Source organism: Callorhinus ursinus, unplaced genomic scaffold (assembly GCF_003265705.2).
Source record: "Callorhinus ursinus isolate GAN/ISIS: 27379988/994484 unplaced genomic scaffold, GSC_fseal_2.0 scaffold15, whole genome shotgun sequence".
In the NCBI taxonomy this organism is placed as follows: domain Eukaryota; kingdom Metazoa; phylum Chordata; class Mammalia; order Carnivora; family Otariidae; genus Callorhinus; species Callorhinus ursinus.
Window position 1 is genome coordinate 12540139 of NW_027397077.1, and position 19534 is coordinate 12559672.

Here is a 19534-nt window from a genome sequence, read left to right on the forward strand (position 1 = left end):
TGCTAGAACTCATACAGGAATTCAGTAAAGTAGCAGGATATAAAATCAATGCACAGAAATCAGTGGCATTCCTATACACCACCAACAAGACAGAAGAGAGGCAAATCAAGGAGTCGATCCCATTTACAATTGCACCCAAAACCATAAGATACCTAGGAATAAATTTAACCAAAGAGGCAAAGGATCTGTACTCCGAAAACTATAAAATACTCGTGAAAGAAATTGAAGAAGACACAAAGAAATGGAAAAACGTTCCATGCTCATGAATTGGAAGAACAAACATTGTGAAGATGTCAATGCTACCTAGAGCCATCTACATGTTCAATGCAATCCCCATCAAAATACCATCCACTTTTTTCAAAGAAATGGAACAAATAATCCTAAAATTTGTATGGAACCAGAAGAGACCCCGAATAGCCAGAGGAATGTTGAAAAAGAAAACCAAAGCTGGCGGCATCACAATTCCAGACTTTCAGCTCTATTACAAAGCTGTCCTCATCAAGACAGTATGGTACTGGCACAAAAACAGACACATCGATCAATGGAACAGAATCGAGAGCCCAGAAATGGACCCTCAACTCTATGGTCAACTCATCTTTGACAAAGCAGGAAAGAATGTCCAATGGCAAAAAGGCAGTCTCTTCAACAAATGGTGTTGGGAAAATTGGACAGCCACATGCAGAAGAATGAAACTAGACCATTTCCTTACACCACACAGAAAAATAGACTCCAAATGGTTGAAAGACCTAAACGTGAGACAGGAGTCCATCCAAATCCTAAAGGAGAACACAGGCAGCAACCTCTTCAACCTCAGCTGCAGCAACTTCTTCCTAGAAACATAACCAAAGGCAAGGGAAGCAAGGGCAAAAATGAACTATTGGGATCTCATCAAGATAAAAAGCTTCTGCACAGCAAAAGAAACAGTCCACAAAACCAAAAGACAGCCGACAGAATGGGAGAAGATATTTGCAAATGACCTATCAGATAAAGGGCTAGTATCCAAAATCTATAAAGAATTTATCAAACTCAACACCCAAAGAACAAATAATCCAATCAAGAAATGGGCAGAAGACATGAACAGACATTTTTCCAAAGAAGACATCCAAATGGCCAACAGACACATGAAAAAATGCAACATCGCTCGGCATCAGGGAAATCCAAATCAAAACCTCAATGAGATACCATCTCACACCAGTCAGAATGGCTAAAATTAACAAGTCAGGAAACGACAGATGTTGGCAGGGATGCGGACAAAGGGGAACCCTCCTACACTGTTGGTAGGAATGCAAGCTGGTGCAACACCTCTGGAAAACAGTATGGAGGTTCCTCAAACAGTTGAAAATAGAACTACCGTACAATCCAGCAACTACACTACTGGGTATTTACCACAAAGATACAAACGTAGGGATCCAGAGAGGTACGTGCACCCCAATGTTTATAGCAGCAATGTCCACAATAGCCAAACTGTGGAAAGAGCCAAGATGTCCATGGACAGATGAATGGATAAAGAAGATGTGGTATATATACACAATGGAATATTATGCAGCCATCAAAAAGAATGAGATCTTGCCATTTGCAACGACGTGGAGGGAACTGGAGGGTGTTATGCTGAGTGAAATAAGTCAATCGGAGAAACACATGTATCATATGACCTCACTGATATGAGGAATTCTTAATCTCAGGAAACAAACTGAGGGTTGCTGGAGTGGTGGGGGGTGGGAGGGATGGGGTGGCTGGGTGATAGACATTGGGGAGGGTATGTGCTATGGTGAGCGCTGTGAATTTTGCAAGACTGTTGAATCACAGATCTGTACTTCTGAAACAAATAATGCAACATATGTTAAGAAAAAAGAAAAAGAAGAAGATAGCAGGAGGTGAAGAATGAAGTGGAGTTAGTCGGAGGGGGAGACAAACCATGAGAGATGATGGACTCTGAAAAACAAACTGAGGGTTCTCGAGGGGAGGAGGGTGGGGGGATGGGTTAGCCCGGTGATGGGTATTAAAGAGGGCACATTCTGCGTGGAGCACTTGGGTGTTATGCACAAACAATGAATCATGGAACACTACATCAAAAACTAATGATGTAATGAATGGTGATTAACATAACAATTAAAAATTATTTAAAAAAAGAACTAATGATGTAGGGCGCCTGGGTGGCTCAGTTGGTTAAGCAACTGCCTTTGGCTCAGGTCATGATCCTGGAGTCCCAGGATCAAGTCCCACATCGGGCTCCCTGCTCAGCAGGGAGTCTGTTTCTCCCTCTGACCCTCTTCCCTCTCGTGCTCTCTATCTCACATTCTCTCCCTCTCAAATAAATAAAATCTTTAAAAAAAAAACTAATGATGTAATGTATGGTGATTAACATAACAATAAAAAATTTAAAAAAAATAGTACAAAGCTCCCAGAGAGGGAGGGGAACCAAGAGGGTTGCCATTTTGCCATTCAAATCTAGGGGTTTTTATAAGCTCTTCTGCGGAACTATCTTGAGCATCCTGAGTGTGGGCCCCCTATGGATTGGCTGCTAAGGCATGCCAATCAAGGCTTTGATCATGCACCTGTCTACCTATCGGGTTATTGTTCATGGGTTCACAGTTTTTTGGGCTGACAGCTGGAGACTAACTGCCTCAACTAGTGATAGTTACCAACTTTTTATAGCTAATTGTTTTGTTTCAGGATGTTTTGCAAAAGTCACTTCTATAGAGGCTCCTAGACAGGATGCTATTGTGGTCTTGTCTAAGCTGTGAAGCAGGATGCTAGTGTGGTTTTGTTTTAGCTGTCCTGGCTCCCTGTTTTCTTGTTGGGGACCCTGGCCCTGACTACCTAATTGTCCAATGAACTCCTGACAATAATAGCATTATATTAGAACTTGTTTGAAGATCCTTATCTTTTAGAGATAAAAACTAAAATATTTACGGATGAATTGATAGAATATCTGTGCTTTACCTCAAACAAACAGGGGAGGAAGAAGTAGGTGGGTTAGGATAAGGCAGGAGTGTCCTCAAGTTGATGGATTAGGAAAAGATTATAAGTACACAGGGAGTCTACACTATTTTCTGTTTATATTTCTGCATGTTTGAGAGTCTCCATAATTTTTTTTAAAATGTCTAGTACAGGGCGCCTGGGTGGCTCAGTCGTTAAGTGTCTGCCTTCGGCTTGGGTCATGATCCCAGGGTCCTGGGATCAAGCCCCGCATCGGGCTCCCTGCTCTGCAGGGAGCCTGCTTCTCCCTCTCCCACTCCCCCTGTTTGTGTTCTCTCTCTCACTGTGTCTCTGTCAAATAAATAAATAAAATCTTTAAAAAAAAATGTCTAGTACATGCTAAAAAATTAAGCTGAAACCTGAGGATAGTTGCAAATATCTGAAATATGATAATATTCCATCAGAAAAAATAATTTAAACAACCCACTATTTCAGATCCTATTATGAATAATGCATTAATTCAGATAAAACATTTGCCTTGAATATTTTTCAGAAGGGCTTGACTTACCTGTTATGAATTAAATGAGGAAAAATATAAGTAAAGGTAATTTCAAACACATATAAATTTCCTACAAGCCAGCAAAATCAAGACCTCTCTCCTAAAAAGCAATTATTTTCCACCAAAAAAAATTGTAAACAAAACCCTGACAAATAATTTTTCTAATATTTGTTTTTACTATGTTCAATACTCTGTGTGGTCCAGTTTTTAGTCAGATATATAATTGGAACATCAACCAAATATCAAGAGAAGGATAAGCTGGTCTGATTTTAATAGAAGCTAAGAAACCTAAGCTCCAAGCATTTTTTTTTTGAAAAAGATTGCTAAGTGAGAAACCTCAACAGCCACACCACGAAATAATTTTAACAGTGTTATCAGCCATAACCTTGGGGGGAAAAAAAAAAAAAAAAGCTGCCCTACTCTTGCATCTTCTTTCAGTTTGTTTTCTCTCCCCAGCAATTACCTGAAAAGAGGGAAGAAGGCAAGTCCCAAGGTTGTGCAATCTAAACAATGCCTGGGGGAAACAGCCTGTGAATTCTAGCTCGCTTAAACTTTTATATCACAAAAGCTCAAATAATTTTAAATTAGGCCAGTGCCAACCTGGAGGCATTAAACACAGAGAGTCTTTTTGCAAACAAAGCATCAATTTCAGTCTAGGCATCTTGTAAAATGAGTAGCCGGCTTAGGAATTACTCTCACTTTACACAGGAAGAAACTGCAACTCTGAATTAACAGATTTGTCAAATGAGTTAAGGAGTAGCTGACTTGAACTCAAATCCCCTGACAACTAGTCCTAATATTTGCCCATTCCCCCCAAATGGAAACACATGGTCATATGTGCAAATCTTTTGCAATATAAATTACTATTCTGTAACCTGATCAATATTTTTTTCTATCATCAAAATCCTTCCATTCATCAAGGTCCACCTTACTATGCAAATGGCTGCAGAATATTCCACGGCAGAAATGTACCATAATTTATTTAGCCAATCCTTTGAACTGGACATTTAGTTTCTCTTCAACCTTTGCCATATTAAACAATGCTATATAATGCATGTCCAAATATGCATATCTACATGAATCTGTTTCATTATTCCTCCAGGATAAATTCTTAGATGTAGAATAACTGGTGGGCAAAGGGTACACCCATTTAAAATATGGATTTTAAAAACAAATTGTTCCCAGGAAGGCTGGAGTAACGTAGAGCCCCCACTAACCGTGATTAAGGTCCATTTTACCACTCTGCCCACTACTGTGCATTAGCTTTCCCTTTAAACTTTGGCAATATGATAGCTGAAAATAATCTCATTACTTTAGCCTACATATATTTTTATCAGTAGTAAGGTTACTATCTTTCCTTGAATCTTTTTCCCTCCTGGGAATTGCCTGTCCATGTTTTTCACTAATTGCTCTACTTTATTGTTAATCATGTTACTATTGATTTATAAAAGCTCTATATATATTAAGGCAAGGTTCCTTCACCTCAGCATTATTGACATTTGGGGCTGGATAATTCTTTGTTGTAGGGGACTGTCCTGAGTTTTACAGAATGTTTAGCAGCATCCCTGGCCTCTACCCTCTAAATGCCAGTAGCATTCCCTCCAGCTGTGACAACCAAAAATGTATCGAGGTGTTGCCTCTGGAGAGCAAAACAGCCCCTGGCTGAGAACCACAGTGTTACACAGATTAACTCTCTGTTCCAATTACATGCTATAGCCTCTTGGGTACTAGTACCCCTCACTCCCCATCCAATAAGAATGTCCCTTCTTCAAAATTCTTTAAAGATTCTTTACAGACTTGATTACTATACTAATTTTTTAGGCAGCTGTCTCAATATTGAATGACTACAGTTACTCCAAAACTCATAAAACTAAAATGAAGTCTAAATCCCTTTAAGTTCTAATCATTAATTTTAGCTATACCACCTAGAACTGTACTGTTCAATACGGTAGCTACTAGCCACATGTAACTATTTAAATTGAAATTAAGTGAAATTAAATAAAATGTAAAATTCAGTTCCTCACACTAACACATTTCAAGTACTCAATAGCCACGTATGGCAGGTGGCTGCCATATTGGACAGCACAGATTTAGAACATTCCTATCATCTCAGAGTGTTCCACTGTACAGAGCTGCTCTAGAACCTTGCCAATCAAAGTGTGGTCCAAGGACCAGAGCATTGGCATCATCTAAATGCTTGTTAGAAATACAGAATCTTGGGCCCCACTGCAGACCTACTAAATCAGGATCTTCATTTTAACAAAATCCCCAGGTGATTTCCGTGCACTCAGAAGTTTGAGAAGCATTGCACTGGGAGACTGAAACATCTGAGGTCAGTTATCAAAAGTGCTTTCATTCCACAAGTGCTTACTTCTCCAAACTAAACATCCTCAGCTTTTCATCATATGACCTAGTTTCCAAATCTCCACTGATCCAACTCTTCACTGCCCTCTATCATCTTCTTGTCTATAAAGGACAGAAGGTGAGTCTGTGCTTCAGGAGAGGTCTGAAATTGAGACATCACCATTTTTGAGCTGAATATCGGGTTCCTTTCAATGTTGTCTCAGTGTGCATTAGTTTTGTCCTTATTTAGTAATTTGCCATCAGTTCACACTAGAGGCATGTAATAAACTTGTGGCCAATAGGTTCCTTGCCTTCTTCATGGAACTGCAGTGAAGTCACACATTTCATAAACTTTTACGGATGCTTGTTTAAATTGATGTTCAGAAATGTACAATTATCTATATTAAATTTAGCCTTGTTAGCTTCTATATTTTGGTTTCAACTACCAAGTTCCTAATGTGTCCCAATTTTTTCATCCAACTTTGAAAACTTGACAAGCATGCTTATTTCTTCTTCCAAACACTAAAGAGGAGGAAATCCAGAATAGTAACCGAGAGTCCCACAGAATCTTCTTCCCCCTGCCTATATGAATTGAGATTCTTAGGTATATTTCTAACCCAGTCATTAATCTGCCTAACTGAACTGATACTTGAAATCACTTCCTAACTCCAAAATGTGTTGCTTCAAAAACCAATAGAATTTTTCTAACAAAAAAAAAATTATATTAGATTTACATTGTTTTAAAAATTGAAGACCAATTTTTCCCAAATCCTCTCTCACTACCAATACGTTATAATGAAAGCATGACACTCTCTTTTCTATCCAGTCCCCAAATTAGGCCAACCAAAATGACTGCCTTTTCATCAAGATATATTCATTTACGATGAAACAAATAAACAAAAGTAGTCTTAACACTTAACTTGTATCTGTGATGGGATCAACTCTCCACTGCAAAAATGTGGTTTACCCACAGAATATCTCATTACCTACATCAATGACTCAGTTGTCTTTAAGTCTTATAATGTTCTCTTCTTTATTTTTACAAATACATTCCAGATAGATGAATGATGTACCCATGAAGAAAAACACTAGACATATGACAACACCTATGAGATGGCCTCTTATTTTCAAATAAGTTAAAACTATTTTTATTCTTCCGTTAATTCAATTTTAGAGTTTTGAAATTTTTATAGCCCCCTCTATCCGTTTCTCATTTTGCTATATCTTTTCTGTGTCATCCCTGGAAATTTCCTATTCATGTTGCCCTCATCATGCAATTAATTGAACATATGCACTAGAAGATTATATATCAAACGACTCTTACGAGGGAGATGACTTGGGTGATTCAAAGATATACAAGATCTCCTCCTTGAAGGGTTAATAATCCAGTGAGGGGGGGAAGACTTGGACACCAATAATTATGATAGAAAGCAATAATACAGAGCATGCTATATAAGCAATATAATCAATAAGCCTGGGTGGCTCAGTCGTTAAGCGTCTGCCTTCGGCTCAGGTCATGATCCCAGAGTCCTGGGATCAAGCCCCGCATCAGGCTCCATGCTCAGTGGGAAGCCTGCTTCTCCCTCTCCCACTCCCCCTGCTTGTGTTCCCCTCTCTTGCTGTCTCTCTGTCAAATAAATAAATAAAATCTTAAAAAAAAAAGAATCTTTAAAAAAAAATATGCTACAAAATATATCAGAGGAGGAACCACTCAGTTTCTGGCTGGGATAATTAGAAGGGGTAAAAAAACTTCTCAGAGAGAATAGAATTTGTAATTCTATTTGAAATATTGACAGGAGTTCAAGATGTGGGTGGGGATATCTAGAGACTAGTCCTGGCCAACCAAGCAAAGGTGCAGAACAAGGGAAGTGCAAATACAAATGCATCTATGTTAGCCAAAGTAATGGATAGATGGTGGGAAACTAGGCAGAAAAGGCCAGAGTTCAAGTGGTGGACACATTTGATGATTAGAAAAGAATGAATCAATCTTGACTGGGCAGTGGCCCTGAGCAATGTCACTGTCCCTACAATATCTAAGCGTGTCTATTATCAAGGCTGACTGAAGGGGAAGTTATCAGTGATCGTTTATTTATAATATATGGCATAAAATACAGCAACTCGCATGTCATTAAATATTCTTCAGTTTTTAAAAGTCTGGTTGGTATTTAGTAATATGATAATACAGATATCCTTTACTGTTGGATATTTAGGTTAGTTCCCATGTTTTGTTAATATTTAAAATAGAACAATTGTGATGAACATCTTTTTACTTTGTGTGCATATAATTCCTAGAAGAGGAATTATTGGTGAAATAATAAGAATATTTTTAAGACTTGCAATACACATTTACCAATTTCATATCACAAAACAGGTACCCATTTAAAATTCCAGCACTGGTATGTGTGTTTATTCATTATATGACCATAACCATCTCACCAAAAAAAAAAAAAAAAAATGTGGCCTTCTGGATACTCTACCTCCTTCCTCAATGGTGTGAGAAATCAAACCACAGAGGAGCGAGTCTACTGCCCCAGAGAGGTGCAAAAAGGAGCCAAGGTACAGTTAATTCTGCTCTCTCCATATGACTGTGACTCCTAACTGGGCACCCCAGGACCTCACACCCAGGCTGACTTCATGGGTATGACCTGTGGAGCCTCATAGGCCCGGCCCCAGGCTTAGAAGAACCCCATGTTTGGTTTAATGTCTGTTGTCCAATAATTTTTTAACAAGGCCCTGCATTTTCATTTTGCACTGAGCCCCCAAAATTAGCCAGTCTTGTTCATACCCCACAGTGCCTAGAAGGGTGTATTGCACATAAGAGATACTCAAAATTTCCCCCAATTAGCACAATATTATTGTGTTTATGGGAAAGGGGGAGGAGAAAAATCAAACTAAATCCACATTAATTGCATCTTTAAAGAGCATGCATTTTTCAAAACAGTCATTATCAAATTACCTTTTAATTTCATTAGTTACACAGTTCAAGGGGACAATTAAGTTAAATCAAAGTCACAGAAATTCAGAAGAGTCATGAAAAGAAAAAAGTAAACAAAGTTTTAAAAACCTAGAGAGACAATAATTCAGAAAAACATTAAATTCAAAGTCAATGAGAATTTGGCTTTTGCTATGACTATATCATCTTCCCAGTAGGTTCTTGAACTAAATAAATGTGATTTCTGCTTGGAAATTTTCCTGGAGGCCATCTGGAAAATTAAGACAGACAGGATAAGTGTCTTTTTATTATTCTGAGCCACATAAAACAATTGGTCTCAGGAGCTGATAAAAACTATTCCAGAGGAACCCAGACCACTAATCTTGCTACCCTCAAGAACTTTCACCAACCCTCAAATTTAATAGGCCATTAGTATCCCTAATGTGAACACTGCCCTTTTCCCAAGTTTTATTTAAAGCTTAGATGATCAAAAAGTATTTGAATTCTGCAAATGGATTCACTGAAGGGAGGCCCCAGACTTCATAAGGCCAGAAGCATTTTCAGATTTAAGTTCAAGTCCACATCCTTCTCATGGCTTACTCCTATCCCAACTCCCATTCTGACATTCTCAAGAGTATGTTCTTAAATCTGGTCTTAGATCAACTGCTTCTGAACTACATTCTTAAAAATGCAGATTTCTGGGCCCTATGTTTGACCTTCTGAATCAACATATCTGAGAACAGAATGAAGAAACTGACTGCTTCTTTTGACCAACATTGGGTGAGTCTATGCGCAAACCAGGGCTTCTCCCTTCATTGTGCACACACCTCACCCGGGGATCTCGTTAAAATGCAGGTTCTGTCCAATTCACTAGATCTGGGTTGAGGTTTGAGAGCCTGCATTTCTAACAAGCCAAGAGCAGCCGTTCCCACCCCAGTTGCACATTAGAGTGTACAGCCCAATTCTGATTCCCAACTGAATCAGAATCCCTATAATGGAGCCCAGGCAACACCCTGGAATGAAACTCTGAGTAGATACCCCCTGAGCCTCAGTTTCCCTCTCTACAAAATGAGAATAATACCCACATGAGATATCATTCATCAGTAGTCATCTCCCAAACTCGCTGCTCTCCCATCATGCCGTCCTTCACTTTGGAGCCTTTGCAGACACGATTCCTGCACTGCCAGCTACCCCCTCCTTGTTGGCCTTGTTAAACCCTACTCTCTGTCTTCACATTGTAGCTCAAATGTCACCTCTGCTGGGAAGACTTCCTGACCAGCCCCCAAGGCAAATCCAAATGAGGTTCCTGCATTTATACTGCTCATAGCATGCTGAACATCCTTCAGAGCATCACATATTTTATAATGATGTATTTTTGTGCAAGTAAAGGAATAATGTCCACCTTACCCCACTAGTCTTGGTGGGCCACAGATTCCAGTCCTCAACTCATGACCGTAACCTCAACAGCTCCCCAGCACTTCACCCTAACAGATGTTAATGTGGGTTGAGCTACCTTACTCTGTACCAGCCTCTGCTTCAGCATTTTACAAGATTCAGTTAATTTCATCTTCACACTGTCTTACGAGATAGGTGCCATTATTATCCCTATTCTATGAATGAGAAACTGAAGCACAGAGAGACTAAGTTCCTTGCCCAAGGAGTCACAACTGGAGGCCCCTAGTGGAAGAAACAAGATTTGAACCCAAGTCATCTGGGTTAAGAAAGGGGAAAAGGCACAATGCGGGACTACCGAGGTTCCCTGGAGATTCTTTTCTTTCTTGCTTCCTTCCCTCCATCCTTCTCTCCTTGCTTCCCTCCTTCCTTTCCTTCCCTCCTTCTCTCTCTCTCTCACACACACTTTATAGTGGTCACAAAGCCGGGGCAGCCATAGCTCCTTTATTGTATTTGCATGGTAGATACCTTAGTTCATGCTCATTCTTTGAAAACAAATGTACTAACAAGTCCCTGCTCCGATGGAGGCATTCTAGAAATATTTGAGGAACAGACTCGACGTACCTATTACCCGACAGGTAACAAGGGAATAAGCAAACAAGGAAACTGGTTAAATGCGCGACAGAACTAAATGGGGTGGTGAGGTAGGGCTGGCAGGCTCCTTCACACACCGTCAGGAAGGCGGGCCTCTCTGAGGAGGTGCCGTCGAGCTAGAACCTGGGGGGACAGAAGCCCGCTCTTCCTGCGGGAGGCGTGGGTTAAGGTAGGAGAAGCAATGTAGGCAGAGGCCCCAAGCACCACTGGGCGGCCATGCCCGAGAAGCAAGGGCCATGGGTGTGACGGTCACTGAGGGACAGAAGGGACGGGAACAGGATAAAGCGCGCGGGCCAGCCACATCGCACCTCCGGATTCACGAGCTTCTCCAGCCATGTGATGTACCAATCAAGTCACCAAAATCTTTGCCAGCGGGTTCAAATACCCTTCGCAGCGCTCTGATCCCTGCCAGCGGAGAGGAGGCGCGGGGGCTCGGCGGCCAGGACCCACCAGCTTTTGCTCATTGGTCCAGAGGCTGGCACGTGACCCCAGCACATCCAATCCATGGCCAGCCCGCAACGCGGGACAGCGCCTAGTGCGAGCCTCCGGCTCACCCAGGGGGCGTGGCATTTAGAGGAGCCCGTCAGATTCCGCAGGGACCTTAACCCGGACAGTGAAAAGAACAAACCAGTTAGAGATGAGGGGAAACGTGCGCGGGGACCGAAAAGTAACTGTGGAGAAGATAGGTTAATAACAGAGCCCGAGTAAATATTTAAAACCCTTATTCCTCTGCCTCTAGTGTGGCCATGTGTTCTCAACTCCAAGCCCCAGCTAGACCTTGGTTCTTATCATCAGATTTCTGGAAGAATCTAGCCCTCTTAACACCATTTGAGTAATAATATCATTATTAAACACTTACTCTGTGCTTTGCGTTAGGGGCTTTCCATGCTAATTCACATTGTCTTCACCAGCACATACTGAAGCAAGAATCACTATCCCCGTGCTTACACCTGAAGAGGCATCTTCCAGAAGTTGAGTTACTTACCCAAAGTCGTAATAAAGCTATAATGGGCAGACCTGGGACTTCAAAAGTCTGTACTATTACCCACTATGATTAACTGATTCTTATTTTTTTAAAACAGAGCCTCATTTACTCGAGTTGGTCTGAGTGAGGCTCTGTTCCCTATAGATGGAACAGAATATCCTTTTCAAGTGTCTAAGTATCTATCAGTGCCTGTAATTAGAGTGATGTATTTTTAAAAAATTATGTGCAAAGCTGTATCCAAAATGTCAAATTTCAGGATATATATAGAGCAAACTGATTTTATGTCCATGTGATATAGAATATAAATTTAGTAAATGAACTTTGGTGAAAGATTTAAAGACAGGTAATAAAGCATGCACACATTAAATGTACCATGCAATGTGATACAGAAATATCAAGCCATATGAATAAATTAACAAAATTACTCCATAGACAGCTCTTCCCATACTTTATTCCTCTAGTAATAATGACTAACATTTACTGGGCACTTACCATGTGCCAAGCTTCATGCTAAGCACTCCATGTATATTATCTCATTTAAACCTCACTATTGGGAAAATAGAAACTCAAAGAGAGACCAAGTGGCTGATCTTGATTTTAGAGGCAAAATTTAAATGCAGGTATATCCGCCTCTGGAAGACTTCTCCTTGACTACTTGAAGCAATTAACACACCTCAGTCAGAGCATCTATCATATACTATGTTGTGATGGTTTATTTGAAGATCTGTCCTCCACTACAAATCCGCCTTTGAAGAATTTATGGACTCTCCTATTCAACTCTGTCTCCTCTTTGCTTAAAATAGAATAGGAATATAATATTAATACAAAGCAATCAGCTCATCTATTTTTAAAACAAAACTTAGGCCAATAATCACTCCTGCTGACTCTAGGCTATTGGGGAAATTTTGCAAGGCGTTGAACTATCACAGAAAATAAAATCAGAATCCAGAAAACTAAACTTCATTTTAGATACAAAAATCGAACTGCAGTCAGTCTCCACACAGGAGACTGCTAAGTTCTTCAGCTTCTTATTTAAAAGATTGATTTGCTACAACTCTGTGCCACTCAGAGAAAAGGGAAAAAAACTGAGCATCTCTGAAAATTTATCATAAAAATTATCTGTAAATAACAAGAAAGATGTTGAAATATTAACGCCTCCTCCATGAGCACATCAAAATGCTCCCTCAGCCACCTTCCATCTGCTTGCCCGCCTCTTCCAACGTGAGCACAACCACGCTCCGTTTTCAGCTTATTTGATGTCTAAAAAGATTAAGCCAAAAATTGTTTCAGCGTGCTGGAAAGTATAATCCTCACATTTCAGACACATTTGGACATCCTAATTTAAAATATCGTGGAAAAATAGCATACTTGTGGGTTGTTCCTTGCCATATTTTAAATGCATCCCTGTAAAATTTATTTCTCTATTAAAATCATGGGCATAAACTTAACTTCTAAATGGAAGTAACAACAGCAACAACAATAATAAGAACAGCTAACACTGATATAACCTTGCTCTAAGCACTTTATGGTCATTCACTTAACAATCCTGTGATGTTCCTATTCCTAGCTCCATTTTACAGAGTAGAAAACAGGCCGAGGAGCATTCAGTGACTTGTTCAAGGTCACACGGCTGACTGTAGCAGAGTCATTGCTTGAAACCAGGGGTCTTGACTCCACATACTATGTTCTTACCCACTGCATCAATCTGCCCAGGAGGTGTTAGCCATTACCTAGCTTTAATCCTTTCCTTTCCAATATCTTTTGTCATTGTCATATTGCAGCAGATAAAAAGCTGGATTGTGAGTGTAGTGGGTTGAACAGTGGCCTCAAAAAAGATATGTCTAAGTCCTGAGGAAAGCAGCAGCATCAGATACAAGATGGCAGCCAGCAGGAGGCTGATGAAGGAGCTTGAAGAAATCCACAAATGTGGAATGAAAAACCATAACATCCAGGTTGACGAAGCTAATTTATTGACTTGGCAAGGGCTTATTGTTCCTGACAACCCTCCATATGATAAGGGGCCTTCAGAATCGAAATCAACTTTCCAGCAGAGTACCCATTCAAACCACTGAAGATCACATTTAAAACAAAGATCTATCACCCGAATATCAATGAGGGGCAGGTCTGTCTGCCAGTAATTAGTGCTGAAAAACTGGAAGCCGGCAACCAAAACCGACCAAGTAATCCAGTCCCTCATAGCACTGGTGAACAACTCCCAGCCCAAGCACCCACTTCGGGCTGACCTAGCTGAAGAATACTCTAAAGACCGTAAAAAATTTCTGTAAGAACGCTGAAGAGTTTACAAGGAAATACAGGGAGAAGCAACCTGTGGACTAAACTCTGCCGTGACCGATTCCAGCGAGGGTGAGCGGAGACCCCGAGCAATGCACTCAGACACCCCGAAAAGCAGGACTCTGTGGAAAATTGACACGTGCCACCGCCTGGCGTTTGCTTGTGGCAGTTACTAACTTTGTACAGTTTTCTTAATCAAAAGTGGTCTAGGTAATCTGTAAAGAAAGAATTAAAAATTTAAGATGTTTTAAAAAAAAAAGATATGTCTAAGTCCTTACCCCCTGAATCTGTGAATGTGACCTTATTTGGAAAAAGAGCCTTTGCAGATATAATTAAAGTTATAGATCTTGAGATGAGATCTTCCCGGATTTAGGGCAGCCCTAAATCCAAAGACAAGTGTCCTCATAAGAGGAAGACAGACAGAGATTTGAGACACAGAGACAAGGGGGAGAAGGTAATGCGAAGTCAGAGGCAAAGACTGAGTGATGTGTCTACAAGCCAAGGAATGCCAAGGGTTACTGGCAGCCAACAGAAGCTAAGAGAAAGGCAAGGAATGTTTTCTCCCTCCGAGCCTCCAGAAGGAATCAACCCTGCATACACCTTGATTTCGGACTTCTGGTTCCCACAGCTGTGAGAGAATAAATTTCTGCTGTGAAATTTAGCCACCTAGTTAGTGGTAATTTATTACAGCAGCCCCAGGAAGCTAATACAGTGAGTCTTGTGCCCAAAAACCCTGAATAGAAATCACATCCTCACTTTATAGTCAGGGAAACTGAGGTTCAAAATGAGGAATTCATTAATATGCTGTCACTCACACAACAGGTTTGTGGTAGAGCCAAGCCAGGCTCTAAGCTACATGCTGGTCTCCCAATTCCTGGGCCAGCATCCTCTTGTTAACCCACCTCTTCCAGAGACAGAAGTATATATGCACTTTGGAACCTGACCACCTACGTTGGTGTCCTTGTTCTGCCATTTGCTAGCTATGTACCTCTGTGTTCTCATCTGCAAAATGAGAATGGAAATGACAACTACCTCACTATGTTATTTTGGGGAACAAGGGAGTCAATATATGTGACTGGTATGCAGTAGCTCCCAATAAATATGAGTTATTACTATTATGTTATTCTAATACCTATTTAGCTATTGATAAAGGGCAAATTATAAAATCAAGAATATGGGAGTGCCTAGGGGGGAAAAAAAACCTGATAGACACATTAGCAGGGTTTATCATTATGTGTGGAAATTTGTGACAAAACTTATTTCCCAATTTCTTATGAAGGTGTTAGACATCAAAAGGTAATGTCCATCATCCTTGACTTATACCTCTCTGACAGTCTTCATTGGCCCCACTCCCAAAAAGGAGTGCCAATATGACTGACCAGTGACCAGGACATTGACTGGAATGTGGATGCTAGCAAAAGGAACACAGCCATGCCCCACATCCTCTTTTCCACTTGTGCACCCCCAAAAGAGCAAGCGGCCCCACACCTCCCATCTGCTTCCTGCTCTCCCACGGTGACCACTCCTGAAAACACAGCCTTCTTAGGCAGTTCTGCCATCCACCCAACAGTTCTGACATCCACACAACTTTCCAGCTACGGGGACCAGTAAAGCAGGCAGGGCCTTTCCCTGTCTGGACGGACAGGGCCCTGCCCATCTTCCTTTACCCTTTCACTTCTGGGTATCCATGTGGTAAGCACAGCAGAACCCCCTCCTCTTGCTAACCTTGATTTCCCCCTGAACATGGTGGCTACATGGAGTCAACAAGCAGCAGGCATGGCCATCTAGAGGTCTAATGGGGAGGGAACGGCAAGCTCTCTCACTAGTCAAAAAAAAATCCCTGCATGGAGGGATACTGAGCCTATCCTTGGGGATTAATAAAGCCATGCCATGTTTCTCTTTTGACTGCTGGGCTGTAGGTATATATCCCTTTTTGGTCAGACCCTGGATAGGGGCAGAAAGAACAGTAGCATTCAGACACCAAAACCCCACCCAAACTCCTAACAACTTCGTATTACCTTCTGGTGGAAGTGTACAATAAGCTCAATTTTTTTCAAATACTGTTCATTATAAAGTGTACTCCAGTGTATTGAACTTCCTATTAGTCATCTGAAAGATAATGCACATTTGAAGAATACCAAGAAAATGAAACACTTGGGGAAATTAAAGCCATTTCTCCCCCAAATCAAATAACCATCAATTTTTTGTAATGGTTATCCTGTTTTAATTATAGCACTGGATCTACACACACATGCACACACACAAATACACACTACACCCCTTGTCATATCTATCCCAATATAAAATCCAAGCCAGCTGCTGGAATGAAGCTAAATACTATTGGAATCAACAGTGTCCTTAGGAAACATAGGGCTGGGATGCTGATTTCATCACAATTCTATCTGCCTGTACTTTTTCCAGGAAGTTCAAGAACCATGAGCAGCTGTAGAAATCCAAGTCATCAGAAAAGCAAACAAAGGCAGCTCCTCTCCTGCAAAGCAAATTCCCTAAAAGGGCCTCAGCATCTGCCTTCTTAGCATAGAGGGTGAGACCTTAATCTATGGTGAATTTTTAATACTTTTCTCTTCCTTTTTGTTCCAGGCATTTGGGAAACATGATTGATCCCTTTTACTCCAGGCCAGGCACCAGACTTCCACCATCACCCATAATCATGTCAATTGCCTTTGACGTTCAAGAATTAACCAATGCCTGACACACTTTGCCCATTTCTCATTCCCCAAATATCAAAAGGAGGTCCTTTCCCACTTCCAAGACTGGGTGGGTGGCTGATAAACTCCTACAGGCCAGGAGTATTAAGATGATGCCACCACCCCTCTCACAGTAGGGTCAGGATTTTCATCCAAGTCTCTGAGATCCAAAGATGCTCATATCTTATTAACATCTTGAATTTGAAAATGTTCTCCATTCAACCTTCAGACTAAGAATGTATACCTGTCAACCAAGGTGTGGCCTAGAGGAACCTGGAGAGACAACGTCCCAGCTAAGGTAAGCAACAACTATTTAACTCCAGCTCACTGGGTTCAGGGCTACCAGACATGCCCAGTGTTGAAAAAATTCAGAAAGCCAGGTTTTACATGAATTCTCCCAGTTTTATAAGGCTGGCAACTAGTTCCCAAGGTCACACAGCCAAATTATGGCAGAGTGAGGACTAGATCCAGGCCTCCTGACTTCACAAAGCCCAAGAGGTCTTGGCTCTGTATATACTTGTGCATTTTACTCAACATCTATTTACTAAACAATTACTATATTCAGGGATATTATTTTAATAAGTAGATGGATGGATGGAGAGGCAGCCAGATATTTATTAAGGAACTAAAGAAGAAAGCAAAAGAAGGAGAAGAAAGCAAAACATAATTCCCAAGTTTACAATACACCTTTTTAAAAAACAGATACATGGGGCGGCTGGGTGGCTCAGTCAGTTAAGTGTCTGCCTTCAGCTCAGGTCATGATCCCAGAGTCCCACAGTCCCAGGATCAAGCCCAGCATCAGGCTCCCTGCTTAGCAGGGAGTCTGCTTCTCCCTTCACCCCTCACCCGGCTCATGCTCTCTCTCTCTCTCTCAAATAAATAAATGAAATCTTTTTTAAAAAAACCTGATATACAACATTTAACTCATAACTATCATTTTCCTCCCTACAATAACTTTATTTGCAATTGATATTGAATAGGAAATAGATCACATAGTCTGAAATCTAAAAGTAAGGCAAACACAGAAATTCGGTTTAAGCCAGAGCATCTTCCACTAAAAAAACCATGACTAAGGAAGCACTGTAGCTTGAATCCACAGGTAAAACCTCTTCTTGGATTATTTAAGAACAACCTCTTTACTCCTCTGCACTCTTGGGAGCACAGGGTATATTTCTGCAGTGTTTCTATCAGGATAGTAATTAGTATAGCTGAGAAATGCCATCAACAGCAAAAGTAAAATTAGCCTTTACTTGTAAAATGTCTCCTGGGACATGCTGGTGGTTCCTGTCTCCACCGAGCCAAGTATTGGGCTTGCTGTGTCGTCCCACAGCAAGCAAACTGCCCCATCAGCAGCACCTGAATAAAACCACCAACACATCATACTGACCACCAACATGTCTTCCTTTGCCTATTTTTTTTTTAAGATTCACCCATTTATTGAGAGCGAGAGAGAGAGCACAGGAGAGAAGGACAGAGGGAGAGAAAGAGAGAGAATCTCAGACTCCCCGTTGAGCATGGAGCCCAACGTGGGGCTAACTCTCACAACCCTAGATCATGAACTGAGCCCGAAACTAAGAGTCGGACGCTTAAACAACTGCACCACCCAGGCACCCCTTCCTTTGCCTATTTCAACCACACCTGCCACATCCTACCCACATGGTCCCATCAAATTGCACACATGACTCTTTTGCCACCGGGGTACTCCTAATTTCCCTGAAAATTTAGCTTAGACCTGTGGCATGTGTTAGCCAACATGAGCCTTTGAGACAATTTTATTCAATGTAGTGATGCAAAAGGGAAAACTGGGACTCAGCAATAGGAGGTGATTTGGCCAACATCACATCCTCTTTTGCATCAAAGTGAAATCTAAGTTAATTCCTAGTCTGGAGCATTGTCTTTTCACTAAACCAAGCAATCTCCTTAGGTTTAATCTTCTTTTACTCCATACCTTGTCTCTTTATCTGGACCTTTCCTGACCAGCTCTTCCCTGGGTTTGAGGAAACCTTGCCACCACCCACAGCTGAACTCCTCTTCTCCCTCCCCTTTCAGACTTTGTTTCACCAATAACCCTTTTTCTACTGGCCTATTCCCTGCATGGTAAGAATATGGTCAAATGTGTCACATATTGGTGAGAGGAGATTCCCCAAACTCTGCATCCCTCCAGTTACCATTTTCAAAGCCAAGCTACCTGCAGAAAAAATATAAAAAAATCAACATTACCACTTCTAACCCACTGCAGCCCAATATGTACTCTCACCACCTCCATAATGTTCTAGCAGAGGCCACAAGACAGCCAATTCCACCGAACCCACATCCCTACTTAGCATCACCACTTGGATGAATGAGGCTTTGCAACAAAACATGATCAAGAACAAACTCCTGATCTCCCCGCATACTAAGCCTGTTTGGCCTCAGCCTTCCCCAGTGGCTCAAGCCCAAAACTTGACTCCTTTTGTTTTCCCCACAAGAATGGAAGCTCCATACAGGCAGGAAATTTTGTCTATTACTTATACTCTCAGCACCTAGCCCAGCACATGGTAGAAGTTTCATATTTGTTGACTTGATCCATTTCAGCCATTCAGTCATCATCTTGCTTGACCCTCTTGGGGGACACCAATGACACCTCCAGTGGAAAATGGGTAAACACATATAAGGCCAATGGACAGGTTTGGGTTACAGAACTTTGTTTGAGAGATCATTCCTTTGGTACAAACTGTTAAAGTGTCATTCTAAGAGTTTTAGTTGGCCAG

General features: G+C 41.1%; 1 protein-coding gene and 1 pseudogene across 7 annotated transcripts in view; one reads left to right on the forward strand and one right to left on the reverse strand.

The window, feature by feature from the left end:
• ERC2 (ELKS/RAB6-interacting/CAST family member 2) overlaps positions 1 to 19534 on the reverse strand; it is a 985383-nt gene that overhangs the window by 917317 nt on the left and 48532 nt on the right. The window lies entirely within an intron of this gene.
• Positions 13662 to 14121, forward strand: LOC112834237 (ubiquitin-conjugating enzyme E2 L3 pseudogene; annotated as a pseudogene).